The sequence below is a fragment of the Myxocyprinus asiaticus genome, chromosome 13, assembly GCF_019703515.2.
Source record: "Myxocyprinus asiaticus isolate MX2 ecotype Aquarium Trade chromosome 13, UBuf_Myxa_2, whole genome shotgun sequence".
Classification (NCBI taxonomy): Eukaryota; Metazoa; Chordata; class Actinopteri; order Cypriniformes; family Catostomidae; genus Myxocyprinus; species Myxocyprinus asiaticus.
Window position 1 is genome coordinate 32476598 of NC_059356.1, and position 17313 is coordinate 32493910.

Genomic DNA, 17313 nt, shown 5'->3' on the forward strand with positions numbered 1-17313 from the left:
TTTTGTGACCTCACAGGAATGGTTCTGCTGAAGAAATAAAGTCATACAGGTTTTAAACAACATGAGGGTCAGAAAATAATGGTGGAATTTTCACTTTTGGGTGAATTATCCCTTTGAGGGTGCTGGCAACTAACTTAATCATAGATTTTAGGGGAGCTGAGCTGGTGGCCCCCCTAAATGTGGTCTAGCAGTGCTTAAGTGTCACCCACTGAATATTCAACTTACAGTCGGTGCTCTCATTGTCTTGAACACATGGACACATCCGCCCTTCCCCCTGCTTCATTTTGTCACATCAATCTAACGCAATCTGTCCTCTGGGTCATGTCAGTCTTCATGTTCTCGTCCATATCAGCGAACGAGAGAGAGAGATGGAGGGCTGAACACCTCGGGATAGGCCTCCAGTGTTATGGCACATTGAGGGGAGACAGGCCCCAGCTGTCAGGTCTCAGTGGGCTTTTTGCATGGCCTGGTTAAGAGCCGGCTGCTCAGGAGAGAGAGAGAGGAGATGACTGCACAGCCCCACTGGTCCCAGGTGCAGGATGGAGGAAGAGAAGGAGGAGGAGAGAAAGAGAGAGAGAAAGAGGGCACACTGTAGAGTACAGATTTCTGTTGTACAGGTCTTTAGATCAACCCATCTCATCCTACCTCTTTGACTTGCAGGGTTCATGTCTCAACACCTCTCTCTCTCTCTCTCTCTCTCTCTCTCTCTCTCTCTCTCTCTCTCTCTTATGTACTCAGAGTGGAGGCTTGTATCTGTGAGTAGCTCTGCTCCTGCTGGGGCCTGGTGTAATTGTCCTGACAGGGTTATTGGAAATTGCACCATGTCAAGCAATGCCGGTACACATAGTGACATCTGCTCTATTGCTGACCAGAAATATCTGCTATTGCACAACATGCTTTTCACTGTTGCTTAGGTTTATAGTATATTTCTGTTTATGGGTGACTGTCTATTGAGGGTTTAAATATTTGCTCTGAAAATGGTTTGATTAGATTACCATTTTTTCTTATACGATGCATCATGAAATCTGAAATTTGGTCACAATGTGATTTGGTCATTTTGGTACAGTTTAAGATTACAAAAACATGCTGATGACAAAAACATCACCAGAAGGACTTTGAACTTGTCTACGCTGGAAGTAGATTGGGAATCTGGATTTGTGATTTTGTGTATTTTTACAACTGAATATAGGTTGAGAACTGACCTAAATTAAAATTGTTGAATGATTCAATTCCATTATCAGTACATCTAATTTTCATTATCAGATTATGATGCATCAATGCATTTTAAATAAGGCTGATGATATTGTAGTGTGATTAATTATACAGTATAAGAAAAAACACTTTTAAAATATAAACAATTAATCATGCAACCTTACCATATGTAAATTCCATAATAATGATTTTTCCAACCACCGGAGCAATTCAAGCAATTAACACCTCCACTTTTTTGTGACTCACAGTCAGCAGGGGGCAGTCAGCACTACTCCAGCTGTACATGCAAAGAATTGACAGCTTTTCAAAAGCAGAGTGCAGGGGTCTTGAGACACGGTTTTTGAAGTTTCAGACTACAATTAACTTGACACAGTGTTGTAAAAAATGTGCCATTTATGGCCAGAGAAGCTGAAAATCAGTGAAACACAATGCAACCACAGTGAGATGCTCAAAACATCCAACTGTACTTCCATCATGTACAGTACAGATTGACAAATTCAACTGCAAAATTTACTGCTGTGGACCTTATGAGTATGTTAAATATTATGGATATATATCTGTTTTTTATTGCCCCTGGCCCGCATTCATAGAGCTCTCTTCTAAATGTTCGATAATGCATGGGCCAGCTCAGTGACATGACAGAGCAGCAGTAAGTAATTCAGAGAATCAGGAGAGGAGCGCAAAGGAACATAGGAGAGAAGAGGGCAAGGGAGGTAGGAGGAGAATAGAGGAAGAAAAGAAGAGACACCTTGGGGTAATTGTGATGCTGTTGAAGATAAGGCACTTTACTGATTCTGAGAGCTCACAGAGAGATGAAAAGCCTCTTCAGGCCAAAAGTTGCTGTGAGAAAGTGGAGGTTTAACCTCTCTCCCTCTCCCTTTCACACTCCAAACAGTGACACAGAGTAGCAGAATCATCTGCTCAGCATTCCCCTTTTGTTAAAGACATTAATTGTGTACGATAGTGGCAACCGAGAGGGGTTTCCTCCTTCTTAACCTGTTGATACATCTCCCTTTTTGACCACAAACCATGAAAATGACATACCCAAACTTAAATGGTTGTCTTTTCTGAACCCTTTGGAGGATGGGCACAGTTGTGGTATCATTTGAAAGAAGATATTAATTCTGAAGATATTCAGAATTAATATAAGTTTAGAAAACAAAAAGTTAGAGAAGCTGAAGTATATAGCAATGGAAATGTTTTGTGCAGATTTTTTTTTTTACCATAAAAAAATAAGAAAATATATAAAAAAAGTTCCAGAGCAACCCAGAAATACAATGTACTCAAAGCCTTAAGTCTTAAGAAGGTATGTTTCATATTTGAGGATGATCTAACAAAAAAAGGGGGTTCCTGTGAGCTTTTTTCACTGACTAGGGACAAAACCTAACGGCCACTTGGAGTTTCCAAAGGGCCACTTGGTAACAAAATGATCTGAGGGCTAGAGAAAGCTATTATAGTTACTTTTACTTATACCACATCTAATAAATCATTCTTTTTTTTTCATTTTGATATATGATGCAATTTCATGATGTTAAAATCAGCAATCAGCCTCCTAAAAACGTCATGGTTACTGATGTAACCTCCATTCCCTGATGGAGGGAGCGAGACGTTGTGTCGATGTAGTGACACTAGGGGTCACTCTTGGGAGCCTGAGACATCTCTGGTCTTTGATAAAAGGCCAATGAAAATTGGCGAGTGGTATTTGCATGCCACTACCCTAGACATACGGGTATAAAAGAAGCTGGTATGCAACCACTCATTCAGGTTTTATGCTGAGGAGCCGATATAAGGTCCGGCCATTTCAGCGGGTAGTTCAGCGTTGTGGCAGGAGGGACACAACGTCTCGTTCCCTCCATCAGGGAACGGAGGTCACACCAGTAACCATGACGTTCCCTGTCTGTCACTCACTCGACGTTGTGTTGATGTAGTGACACTAGGGGTCCCTATATGAAACGACACAACTGGCTGAACTGTGTTATGTGAACTGGTGGTGTGTGGTGGGCTGACTGCTGTGTGCCTCATAGCCAGCACACCAGGTCGACACGTAACCTCCCCCAACATAGTTATGAGTGTCGAACGGCCCTTTTTGGGGACAAGTCAACTACCCAAAGATAGAGACAGGCTTAACCCAGTCGTGGCCACTTTTCCCCTTCTCTTTTTCCACTCCCTAAAAAAGAAGGGGGATTATCCAACTGGGCCGCCAGGTCTAGTCGGGGGGTGTCCCTCCCAAGGGGAAGACACCGCAGAGACCACACCTCGCCCAAAGGGAGTGGGGATATTTAAGTGGAAGAATACGTCACATGGTCTTTCCAACCATGTGGAGAGCCTTCAAGGTAGATCCTGCCCAATGGGGGGGGGTTACTACAAACATGGAGACTGGGGCAGAGGGGTTCTGCCCAAGGAAGATGCAGTTTGCCAGCAGGGAAACGAACTAGCGGAAGATATATATCGCATGGGGTTAGCCTTACAGGGAACCGCCACATGCGGAGCACCTACCCCAGAACAGGGCTCTTAGTTAGCGCGTGTACTGGGCCGGCAGCGAGTCTCTCCGAAAACTCGGCTGCCACAGGGCTCAGAGGAAGTCAACTAGGGAAAAAAGTTTGTGAACACTACTGGGAATTAATGGCGCACGTCTTCAGCTCCAAGGGAGGTGGAAGGCGCTATGTGCAAGCGATACACCCAGCCAGCTATCCCGGGCTTATCCGCTTGTGTTGCGTGCCACTACCTGGGACGAAACCGGTTCCGCCCGGAGGTTGTAGAACCTTGCACAGGTGTTGGGTGTTGCCCAGCCCGCTGCTCTGCAAATGTCTGTTAGAGAGGCACCCCTGGCCAGGGCCCAGGGAGCCACTACACCCCTGGTAGAATGGGATGGTAGCCCTACCGGGGGCAGCATGTCCTAGGCGACATATGCCATAGTTATGGCGTCAATGAGCCAGTGGATCCTCTGCTTGGAGACAGCGCTTCCTTTCCGCTGTGCACCAAAGCAGACAAAGAGCTCCTCAGAGATTCTAAAGCTCTGCGTGCGATCCAAATAGATGCGTAAAAAGCGCGCACCGGACACAGCGATGACAGGGCTGGGTCTGCCTCCTCCTGGAGCAGCGCTTGCAGGTTCACCACCTGGTCCCTAAAAGGAGTGGTGGGAACCTTGGGCACATAGCCCGGTCGGGGTCTCAGGATCACGTAAGAGTAACCTGGACCGAACTCCAGGCACATTTCGCTGACAGAGAACGCTTGCAGGTCACCTACCCTCTTGATGGAAGTGAGCGCAGTCAGGAGGGCAGTCTTCAAGGAGAGTGCCTTAAGCTCGGCTGAGTGCAAAGGCTCAATGGGGGCTCTCTGTAGACCCTGAAGAACTACAGAGGTCCGATGAGGGAACGAGGCGTGGTCTAGAGGGATTCAGCCTCCTGGCGCCTCTTAGAAACCTGATGATCAGGTCGTGCTTCCCTAAGGACTTACTGTCGACTGCGTCGTGGTGTGCTGCTATGGCGGCAACGTACACCTTCAAGGTGGAAGGGGACAGCCTCCCTTCCAACCTCTCTTGCAGGAAGGAAAGCACTGATCCGACTGCACATTTCTGGGGGTCTTCCCGTTGGGAAGAACACCACTTAGCGAACAGACGCCACTTAAAGGCATACAGGCGTCTTGTAGAGGGGGCCCTAGCCTGAGTGATCTTAGGTATTCCACGTCCCATCCAGGGGCCAGACATGGAGATTCCAGATGGTGCCCCATCCCTGAGAAAGAAGGTCCTTCCTCAGGGGATTCGCCAGGGGGGAGCTGTCACGAGGAGCGTGAGGTCTGAGCACCACGTCTGGGTGGGCCAGTAGGGTGCTACCAGGACGACCTGCTCCTTGTCTTCCCTGACCTTGCACAGGGTCTGTGCAAGCAGGCTCACTGGGGGAAACGCATATTTGCGCATGCCAGGGGGCCAGCTGTGTGCCAGCGCGTCTATGCCGAGGGGGGCCTCGGTCAGGGCGTACCAGAGCGGGCAGTGGGGAGGATTCTTGGGAGGCGAACAGGTGCATCTGTGCCTGTCGAATCGACTCCAAATCAGTTGGACCACCTGAGGATGGAGTCTCCACTCTCCCCTGACGGTAACCTGTCGTGACAGCGCGTCCGCTGTAGTGTTGAGGTTTACCGGGATGTGAGTGGCTTGCAGCGACTTGAAGTGCTGCTGACTCCAGAGGAGGAGACAGCGGGCGAGTTGTGACATACAACGAGAGCGCAAACCATCTTGGCGGTTGACATATGCTACCGTTGTCGTGTTGTCTGTATGAACTAACACGTGCTTGCCCTGGATCAACGGCCGAAACCTCCGCAGGGCGAGCAGAATTGCCAACAACTCGAGGCAGTTGATGTGCCAATGCAATCGCAGACCCGTCCAGAGGCTGGCGGCTGCGTGCCTGTTGCAAACAGCGCCCCAGCCTGTTTTGGAGGCGTCTGTCGTGACCACGACATGCCTGGAGACCAGTTCTAGAGGAACACCTGCCCGTAGAAACGAGAGGTCGATCCAAGGGCTGAAAAGACGGTGAGAGACCGGCGTGATGACCACGCGACGTGTCCCGTGGCACCATGCCCATCTCGGGACTCGAGTCTGGAGCCAGTGCTGAAGCGGCCTCATATGCATCAACCCGAGTGGGGTGGCCACCGCCGAGGATGCCATATGCCCCAGGAGCCTCTGAAAAAGTTTCAGTGGAACCGCTGTTTTCTGTTTGAATGCCTTCAAACAGGCCAGCACCAACTGGGCGCGCTCGTTCGTAAGGCGCGCCGTCAAGGAGACTGAGTCCAACTCCAAACCAAGAAAAGAGATGCTCTGAACCGGGAGGAGCTTGCTCTTTTCCTAGTTGACCCGAAGCCCTAGTCGGCTGAGGTGTGAGAGCACCAGGTCCCTGTGTGCACACAACATGTCTCGAGAATGAGCTAGGATTAGCCAGTTAGTTGAGAACGCGAATGCCCACCTCCCTTAACGGGGCAAGGGCAGCCTCTGCGACCTTCGTAAAGACGCGAGGAGACAGGGACAGGCCGAAAGGGAGGACTTTGTACTGATACGCCTGACTCTTGGACACAAACCACAGGAAGGGTCTGTTTTGAGGAAGGATCGAGATGTAGAAGTACGCATCCTTCAGGTCTACCGCCGCGAACCAATCTTGATGCCAGATGCTCACCAGAATGCGTTTTTGCATCAGCATCTTGAACGGGAGTCTGTGTAAAGCCTAGTTCAGAACTCACAGGTCCAAGATTGGCTGCAACCCACCGCCTTTTTTTGGTACGACAAAGTAGGGGTTGAAAAACCCCTTCTTCATCTCGGCTGGAGGAACAGGTTCTATCACGCCCTTCCGTAGGAGGGTAGCAATCTCCGCACAAGGTAGCAGCGTTTTCGTCCTTCACCAAGGTGAAGTGGACACCACTGAACCTGGGCGGACGCCCGGCGAAGTGAATCGTGCAGCCGAGTCGGACGGTCCGGACCAGCCCTCGTGACGGACTGGAAAGCGCAAGGCATGCATCCAAGTTCCACGCAAGGGGGACCAAAGGGACAATGTCATCGGACTTACCAGCAGGTAGGGCCTCGTGGCGGGGCGAAGCTCGAGTTGCCACACCACGTCGTGGCCGTGCTGAGTCTAAGGACATTAAAGCACTTACCTGGCTCCTTGTGACCACCCCCGGAACAGCCTGGGATGGGGGAGGAAGAGGCTTGTCCTCATGACCCGTGGAGACTGTCACATCTGGGCGCTCAGGGGCGGGAGACCGCCGCTGGAGCGCCAAACCTGCCAAATAGTGTGGTGGACGGTGGTCGTGATGATGGCCTCGCACCGGATACGTGACCCAGGGAACAAGGAAACCGCTCTTGCTGAGCTCTTGAGTACTGCAGCCACTTGGGCATGCAGCGCAATTAAATGCAAAAGGTAACAAAAAGATGGAGATCTGCTTACCAGCTCCAGAGCAGCGGGTTTCGTTGTCCTTGGGTCGCCCATCTCAAGGGCGCTTTGAAGGCTTTCACGGGTTCTGGGCGGCCGTTAGATGGGTGGCGTCTGCTTCCTGCGGTGGGTTCCACGCCGGGGCCGGGCCGAAGGGGCGGGGTGCGGCGGAGCCAGTGCAGTCACCGCAGGGGGACGCCCTTGGCGACGAGTAGATGGGTTGCGGGATCTTGAGCCGCACCGGGGCAGGATATGCTGGCTAGCATCCATCTACTGCTCTACCATTGAAAACTGCTGGGCAAAGTCCTCGACGGTGTCGCTGAATAGGCCCGCCTGTGAAATGGGGGCAGCAAGGAATCGTGTCTTGTCGGCCTCACCCATCTCGACCAGGTTGAGCCAAAGGTGGCGCTCCTGGACCACTAGTGTGGCCATCGTCCACCCGAGAGACCGCGCCGTGACCTCCGTCGCTCGGAGAGCGAGGTCGGTCGCCGAGCGCAGTTCCTGCATCAATCCCGGGGCAGAATTACCCTCGTGCAGTTCCTTTAGCGCCTTGGTGGACTTGCAGGAGAGCCATGGCGTGCAGGGCGGAGGTGGCTTGTCCAGCGGCACCGTAGGCCTTGGCCATCAGAGACGACATAAACCTACAGGCCTTGGACGGGGGCTTTGGGCACCCGCGCCAGGTGGCGGCACTCTGCGGGCATAGGTGCACTGCGACCGCCTTTATCCACCGGGGGATTGCCGAATAGCCCTTGGCCGCCCCACCATCGAGGGTAGAGAGGGCGGGGAAGCTGAAAAGATCTGGACCGGGCAGTAAAAAGTGCCTCCCATGACCTTGTCAGCTCTTCATGCACTTCCGGGAAGAAAGGAACGGGGGCGGGGCGTGGCTTTGAGCGGCGCCACGAGCCTAGGAACCAATCACCGAGGGAAGAGCAGTGAGTTCCACTCTAGCCGATGCTCGCGGCTGCCCGGGAAAGCATGTCGTCATCTCCGCATCAGCCTGTAACTGGGCAATCGACCCCGAAGGGAGGAGCCCAGCTTAGGCTTCCGACTGGACGAACCCGCTCTCCGATGCTGAGCTCGGGAGCTTATCACTTCCACGGGCTCCGAATAAGAGGTCGAACTCGCCGTAGACGAGCCGGCGAACTCATCGGGAAGACCAATCGGGGCAGGCGAGCGTGCTGGGGAATGGGAGGTCTGCGGGTGGATACCCAGCGGAGGCGGTCCCATTGGGGTCCCCAAATCGCCCCCAGTGCTAGCTGCGCTGGCCTCATACCCATGGGTAAAAGGACCGAGGCGGGAGCCTCTGGGGTGGCTTGCTTTCTTATGAAGGCGAGCCGCGACCGCAACGTTGCCATGGACATATTCTCGCAATGAGAACATGACCATCCACGAATGCTGTCTCCGCGTGAGCAGTGCCCAGACACGAAAGACAGTGATTGTGACCGTCAGAAGGCGAGATATAACGAGCGCAAGCAGGAATAACACACAATCGGAAAAGCATCTTTAAAAAGACGCGTCTTTAAAAAGACGTTCCGTGTGTGCCGCTCTTTTAGAGAAATATAGTCTTTTAGAGAAATATACTCTTTTATTTTTGCAGAAGCGCACAGGGGCATTCTCTGCAGTGCACTAGTGCAGAGGGGGGAGAAGCCGCTGAAATGCGCCATCAGATCCAGCAGAGGTGAATGAACAGTAGTATTCAGCTCAGTGAGCATGAGCGTTCGGCTCCAAAGAGAAAATCTGAATGAGTGGTTGCATACCAGCTCCTTTTATACCCGTATGTCCAGGGGAGTGGCATGCAAATACCACTCGCCAATTTTCATTGTCCTTTTATCAAAGACCAGAGGTGTCTCGGGCTCCCAAGAGTGACCCCTAGTGTCACTACATCAACACAACGTCGAGTGAGTGACAGATAGGGAACAATCTTTTGTCTCCATGCATACACAGACATTACACTGATGGCCGGTCATACAGACAGAAATCAGCCTCCAAAAACAATCTTTTGTCTCCATGCATACACTGACATTACACTGATGGCAGGCCAAACAGATTATGTCGATAGCATACTGTATTGCTGGTATCTTACAATGTTACTTATAATAGTTGTAAGTACTTATAATATAACAATACTATACTTTATTATAATATATACATATATATATACTATAATACTATACATTTTAGCATATAACATACAGTACTATCACATAGTTTTGTATTTTTCACTGTTGTAAACAAGAAAAAAATGAAACGTGTAGAAACCGAGTAAGAATTGACTCTTCAACGTCTACTGAATCAACACTCAATTCACTCTGTGAGGCATTCTCCACCTAACTGCTTCGAGTGAGCTCCTCTAGAACATCCTCAGAAAAAAACAGAAAAAGAAAACAACTTTTTTGGCCTATGAGGATCCATACAGAACAACAAATACAGCAACACTGCGGGATGCAGAAGCAACTTCCGCATTGAAAGACAGGTGCGTCACAAAATGCGTCACAGGATAGCTCGCTGGTAAATGGCGAAACCCCCATTGCAGAATAGAAATAAACTCAAGCCTACCAACGCAATATTTACATCATGCACATCGTTGGAATTGTCTTCTCATTGGCTAAACTTTCTGTCCATCAACAATTACCACAAGGCCAGTGGCTGGTGGTGTACAGAGAAAATGATAGGTTGCACCTTTCATGACATCACAAAATCCAACTGCACTGTTTGGCTATTATGAGTAAACAACCGCCCCATTTTTAAAAATAGATTTTGGAGCCAGGCTCATTATGTTTGTGAGACTCTAATGTATAAGATTATATACAGTTTTACAACATAAATGCTGCTCAGATTGCATAATCTTTTGGAGAACGATAACAAAGGGTAATTCTTTCAGGCGAAATCTCATGTAAACAATGGAGAATATATCAATATTTCTCGGATTTATCACTTTTATGGACAAAAACTTCTATTGGATGTTTTTCACTGGAGACTTGTCATGGATTATTTACCCAAGTATGCGGATTGGATTCATCTAGCGATCGCTTTTTCATAATAAAGGTTTGATTTTGCATGTTTTGATTTGTACTCCTGACACAAATAACTATAGTGCTGTTGTTGGAGCATTTCTATTGTGAAACAGAGACCAGATATCGATGTTGAACCCTTAGACCTGTCAAAACATGTATAATTTGTCAACATTAATAACATTTATGGATGGTAAATTGTATTGTAAATGTAAGCTGAGTGACGTCAAGCCCGTGGGAGGGTACAATGCGTATCAATGATTGGTGTTATAGATACTGAAATATTATTGTTGCACTGAGTGGCAGAGTAAGTGTTCAAGTGAGTGGAGTTATTTTCAACCTTATGAGTCATACTCATCTCACCAGAGATTGTCTCCCAGAGTGGGATTTCGGAATGAAAAATCTGAAAATAAGCGTTCGGCTCTATTGTGATACAAATGGTGTTCCACAGTCTCTGGGTCTATTGTAATCTAATAAGGGGCCACTGGCCCTATAGCACAACCGGCAGCCAAGCCATGATTTTGCTGGCCAAATTTGACCATATTTGTTGATCAGGCTCCTTAAACTATAAAAACAGCAAATGTGTTGTGTAAGCCACTGAGAAAGAGCAAAGGAAATGAGCTGTGTTGTTAAAAAGCAGTGCTTCCTAAAGCTAGGCAAGCTAATAGAGAGCCATGCTAATATGTTTCGCCACAAGTCCCCCTTGGCACTCTGGCAAGTAACAGCTTGAAAGGGGGGAGAGCCAATTAAATTCCCCTTCTATGAATATTGACCAGCTTGTTATCTGCGCTGAAACCCTGGAGTCAGAATTGCTAACCTCGGCAGCTTTCACAAAATGCTTTTCAACTGCCCAGAATTATGTGTGGAAAAATGCTGAGGATGGCAGGATCAAATGTGCGGTTTTAGTTATCAAGCTTAATACCTCCATTTATTCTGGAGACTGTGTGAGCTACGGTAGGTTTTTTTTTTCCCAGGTCAGTAAAATGGCCTGTGGACAACTGGTCACTCATTCAGTGAGGATCTGCCCTGCAAGGTGCTGTCACTCAGACAGTGTGAGATGCATTTTCCAGTGAGAGTCACACAGTTTGACATACAGTCTCCCATAAGGCCCTGTACTCGTCCCATAAAGCATTGCTCTCCACTAAGTAGAGAGCATATTCTTTTCCAAAATGGAAGCATGCCATAATCATGTGATGCAAGGCAACCGATGGTTGGAGATCACCCATTATTGTTTTTGTTTTTTTATGACCAAAACTGATACTGATTATTTTAATGTTGAAGTCTCCAATAACCAAAATGCATAACCATTTTTGTGCTTTTTGCTTTTTGACACAGTACTGAATTATTCATCATCAGCTTTTGAAGGTAAACAGTCGGCTTTTCGAGATTGTACATGTGGTATTTGGGGAGGTGGTTATATAAGATTTTTTAAAGCAAAAATATTCACCGACCCTTGGCAGGGAGGTTGACGATGTAATCCTATATTGCAATATTTTCTAAGCCAATTATCGATAAAATAGTTTTTACATATCGCCCAGCCCTAATATACACTTGTTAAAGGCTGTTCACTTAATACTATATATTATATTAAAAGTTGATGTGTAAATATCGGTTAAAAAATAAACTAATTATCAGTTTATCTTTAATTGATATGTAGTAGTTACTTAAAATGAACAATTGAAAAGCTTAAATTTTGAAACACTCGTTTTAGCGATACACCTTAAATGAGAACATTACATTTGCTATGGATATTGGTGTGAGACGAAGGTGTTTTGATGGTTTCAGTATGCCAAACAAGGCTGGGATGGTTTAGCGGATGTTGTTCCGATGTGCTGTTTTTCAGAAAGAAATATCTCAGCGGCTGGCAGCTGGTGTAAGTGCTTATACAGGCTTTAATTTAATTAAAGTGCTTCATAATTTAGGCAGAACAGAATGGACAGAAGGCTACATCTCAGAAAAGCTGAGGCACATCCCTTTTCAGTTTCCTAATGTCACCATTTTCCAAATAATGCAGTTATACTGTAGTTTGGATGAGAGCAAAATCAATGCTTTTTAAAATGAAAACGTATTAATGTGTACATGGCCTATGCACATTCTATATCTATAGTATGCAACCATGTTGCTATGTTTAAACAATCAACACTAATTGCATTTACTATTTAATAATTAGTTAATATACATAATAATAATAATAATAATAATAATAATAATAATAATAATACTCTCCTTGTCTCTCTTTTTCTTCTACGCTAGCTTCTATACCATCTGTATAATATATTATTCAGGCTTTAAGCAAAGTGTTACCAAGACCTCTGTAAGGTTAAAACACCTCAGTGTTTGTGAATGGTTGACCTGGTGTTCACATTTTCTGTCTAATTTCAGTCAAAGCAGCTTAAATGTGAATTTTCAGGCTTTTAAGCGTCAGAGGGTAATTTCTCTTCCATTCAGATTTAGTGTATTCTTAAAACAAGGTCCCACTCTCGCATGCTTCATTGAGTGAAAAGCTATTTGTAGAATTGCCGGAATGATTGAAGCTCTCCAAGCGTTTCTACAGCGCAAGCTGCAGAGAAGTGGATTTAAATGACTTCTTTCTGCATCCATCATCATCTTTTTTTTATTTTTTATTTAATGTACAATCTATGGCCAATTTCACCACCCGTCACTCGTCTTCAGATGCCTCTGTGTCCCGACTCTTATGGGCCGACCACGAAATGGAGCTGGGTTCAGCTGCCTTTTAATGTGTTAGATGAGATGGGTGAGATGTAAATGACTCCGGTGGGAATATGCTTGTTTATTTCACTCAAATAGGAGAACATGCTGAAGTAAATGAAACATGGCTGAGGGACATCAATCAGAGGAAAGGGCTGTTTATACAGTAATTACATACATGGATTAATGAAAGAATCTCTCTCTTTCTCTCTCTCTCTCTCTCTCTCTCTCTGTCTCTCTCTCTCTCTCTCTCTCTCTCTCTCTCTCTCTCTCTCTCTCTCTCTCTCTCTCTCTCTCTATCTCACTCTCTGTCTCTCACTTTTTTTGCCAGTGTAGTAAGTGTCAGGGTGTTTGATAAATAATATGTCCCTGCTAGTTGTGGTGCCTTGCTTAATTTTATTATTTTGATTATTTTTAAGAGCTTACCTATAATTATTGGTCTTCAATATGGAGAATTATTAAGCTACAGCCAACTGAATGTGTTAAAAAAAAAAAAAAAAAAAAGCTCAGACTGCCACAATGAAACTATTTATTTCACATTGTGCCACAATATGTGGTAAAATAGTGAGTCCACTTGTCAAAATGCATCTATTTTGCATTTTTATTTTATTATAAATTGTATTACCTGCATAACAATTTGAGTGAAATTTGTGTTGAAAGGAAATGTGACCTTTCGTACAAATAAATCAATATGGTCAACATTACAAATGTGCTTGTTTGATTAGTTACTTTGTAAATAGTGTGGAATCTGAAACATTGGTTTTATTTTGAATTAACACTTCTTTTCTTTTTCTTTTCTCCAAAATGCTAAAACTTCTAGGTTTACTTAAAGGTTTAAATTCAATTTTGAATCCCAAATTTTCAATGTGGACTCAGACATTGAACACCACAGTGTGACCCAGAATATAGGCAATACAGGCGACCGCCTGGGGCCCCGTCATGTCTGATGGGGCCCCGTGAACACGTGCAAAGCATATGAACAAGTCATAGAATTTAAAACGATGACTTTTAATTTGAAACTCTCTGCAGTCCAATGGTTTCCAGAGCGCTTACACACTGGATAACGTGCAACACGCATGGACCTGATTATTTAACATACAAATCACAATGATGGTGAAAACTAAAAACATCATATTATGTATCACAAAAAGACAAATAACTGAAAGTGACAACAAATAAATTAACAGCAGTGTATCTAAAATCGGCAAGAAGTAAAGCTAATCTTTGCTGGGAACTAGAGCGTTCACAGTATTATTAGGCAGGAAGGAATTCAGACACTGCCGATATAAAGATGCAAAAAAACTCACATAGAGTGAAAATATGAGCAATTAATCTGGAAAATAACCAAACCATCCTATCTGCAAAGATGTATATGCTTTTTCTTTACATTTGTTTACAAATATATATTTTGAGGTGTTGTGTTAATAGGCCCTATTTAAAATGTGTCATTTTATTTATAAATAATTATACATTGCTTTAGTTATTTTATTAATAAATACATTTTATTAATGTTTGCACACATTCTGGCCAACTTTTATTTTTTATTTATTTTTTTTATTTTTTTGCTCTAAATAAACATTTCAAGCATTTTCATCTGAATTTCAAGCATTATCAGCAATGTCCTATACAATTAAAACTGTCTAAAACTATTGTAACTTCAATGGGTAACACTTATGGCTGTATTTGTTAAAATTAGTTAACTACATTTGTTAACATGAACTAACAATGAACAATACTTAATTATCTTATTTAATGTTAATTTCTACATATACTAGTCCATTTTTAACATTAGTTAGTACAAGATGAACTAACATGAACAAACAATAAACAATTGTATGTTATAAACATAACGTCCTTGACATTAGCCAAAATAAATGCTGGAACATTGTATTATACGTTGTTAATGATACCTAATGCAAACTTTATTGTAAAATGTTTCCCAGTAATTATCATACTTGCAGTTTCCATGACCTCATTTTAATTGAGACACTAGTTTATTTGTACTTCTAGAAAAAATTGTTGAAAATAAGGCGATAAAATAGTGACTTGTCAAAGCACCTAAAATAAACATATTCCTATATGCATGCATGTTCATTTTAACCTAACACCTTCATGTTGGGAAAAAAGCTATTGGAACACATTATTTGTCATCTACCGCACTATATACAATATAGTGCTTCTTTTTAACTGGTTTCTATTAAAAAAAATCTGCTCATCACATTTGCAGTGGTTCTATGGATGTTTTAAAGTTCTGACAATTTTTACACGGGGTGGCCAGCCCTGCCCGGAACGAGTTTTGTCTCATAGTTTCTAGGCTAAGTTATCATTAGGCCATTCAGGCACAGTTTAAAAAATGAAGGGAGGAATTTGTGTGGAATTGTAATATAGTAAGTGGGCCTTTTGAAAAGTTGTTTGGTGCATATTCACAAGGAGAACAGAAAATGATATGAAAATGTATGCCGTACCCCACTATTACATCACTAAGTGGAAAAATGACAATCAGTATTCAGCTTACAAACCAGAGGAATGTCTCAGTCATCAGGAACATTAGAGCTCTTATTACAATCATAAACCAACAACGAAGGAAAATGTAAAAGAATGGCACAGGAGAGATGTTCCAGGGAAAAGGTAGCATCCCAAAAGAAGAAAACAAATGGCACCCTTCACTCCAGAGAAGGAATGGCTCTAGTTAAGATTGATTGCTTTAGTGTCTCAGCAGTGAGGTAAAGAAAAAAAATAAAAATACAGAGAGAGAGAGAGCGTGTTGGGAGGAGAACTGACCCTGTAAAGCTGCTGATTTCAGCAGTCTTGTTCAGGGGGCTGAAGTCTCATATATTGCCTTGGCTGGCTGTGATTTGTCTGGAACCCACTGTCGATTTGTGAGGACTGGCATGGGACATGCCACCTCTGAAAAATACCCAAAACAAAGAGCATTTCTTCATGACTGGCTAATTCTCACTGTTATTTCCCATGCTGCAGCACAAATGGCTGACTTTTTGCCTGGGAAACCCCAAGGCCTGCTTATGTCAGGGAACCGTTCCTTTAATGGTAGAGCAATGCTGACATATGAATGGTCCACGAGGACACATTTTAAAAGTGTGTCCTGAATGAGCCTTCTTTGAGTGGCACCACACTACATTTGTGGAGAGAAAATTGAGGCTGGAGTCACTCCTAGAAGCATTGATGTTGTTTTAGCAGAGCTCCTCTGAGACCCTCATGTTCTGTTGAGATTGACTTTATGGTTTGGGGCCCCGATGATAGTAAATTTGAAATTAACTTTTAGTTTCCCCTTTTTTAATTTATTTTAATATTTCCTTCTAACCTGATCAAAACTGATATACTGTACTATTGAAGACATATCCCTCTGTTTTACCGCAAAACAGGCATGCACTTTTTAGAAATGTGACTGGTATCCAATCTAGTAATACTGCTTCTGTTTGGCTTTAATATGACCCCAGCAAAAACACACTGTACACAATTACAGTGAAATAAATAAAGGGATAGTTCACCTAAAAATTAAAAAACCCCTTATGTTGTTCCAAACCTTATGGCTTTGTTTTTTTGTGATGAGCAGAATGACAGCCTCAGTCACCCTTCACCTTCATTGTAAGGGAAAAATATGCAAATAAAGTAAATGGTGAATGAGCCTAACATTCTGCCTAACGTCCTCTTTCTGTGTTTCACTGAAGAAAGAAAGTCATATAGGTTTGTAAAAACTTGAGGATGAGTGAATAATAACACAATTTTATTTTTGGGTGAACTGTCCCTTTAAAATAAACAACTGGCGCGACTGTATATTACCTCTACATTGTGTATTCTTGTCAGAGACTTAATGTTTTACATCTGGGGTCTCTGAAAGGCAAACATAATGTAAATGTTTTAATAAAGAATGGTTGAAGCATGTTATCAAGTTTCAAGTTTCATTTATAATCAGTTCTCATAAGATTAGGAAAAGTTGGGAAGCATGAACGACGATATAATACTTAAATGTTATTGTTAAAATCGTCTTGGTTACTGTCGTAACCTCCGTTCCCTGATGGAGGGAACGAGACGTTGTTTCGATATAGTGACACTAGGGTCACTCTTGGGAGCCCCAAACACCTCTGATCTTTGAGAATAGGCCAGTGAGAATTGGCGAGTGGAATTTGCATGCCACTCCCCCGGACATACGGGTATAAAAGGAGCTGGCTCGCAACACTCATTCAGATTTTGAGAAGGAAGAGACGCAACTAGTATGGGAGCAGGCCGCACCAGTCGCGGTCTTTTCTCTCTTTGTTTTTTCACTCCACAGAGTATTTAGATTCGTCTGGGGCCATCTAATGCTATTATTCGCACTGGGGAAGGAGTTCTTTTCCCTTCCTATTCTTTCAGGGGGAAAAGACACAGCGGAGACCACATCCTGCCTGAAGGGGAGGTTAATGTGGCAAATACGTCATGTGGGCTCACCAGCCGCACACGGAAGAGGCACG

General features: G+C 44.5%; 2 protein-coding genes across 10 annotated transcripts in view; one reads left to right on the forward strand and one right to left on the reverse strand.

Annotated features, from left to right (window-relative positions):
• rbfox1 (RNA binding fox-1 homolog 1) overlaps positions 1–17313 on the forward strand; it is a 426210-nt gene that overhangs the window by 268158 nt on the left and 140739 nt on the right. The gene's annotated exons all lie outside the window — the stretch shown is intronic.
• Positions 1–17313, reverse strand: part of LOC127450113 (N-alpha-acetyltransferase 60) — a 436968-nt gene that overhangs the window by 101824 nt on the left and 317831 nt on the right. The gene's annotated exons all lie outside the window — the stretch shown is intronic.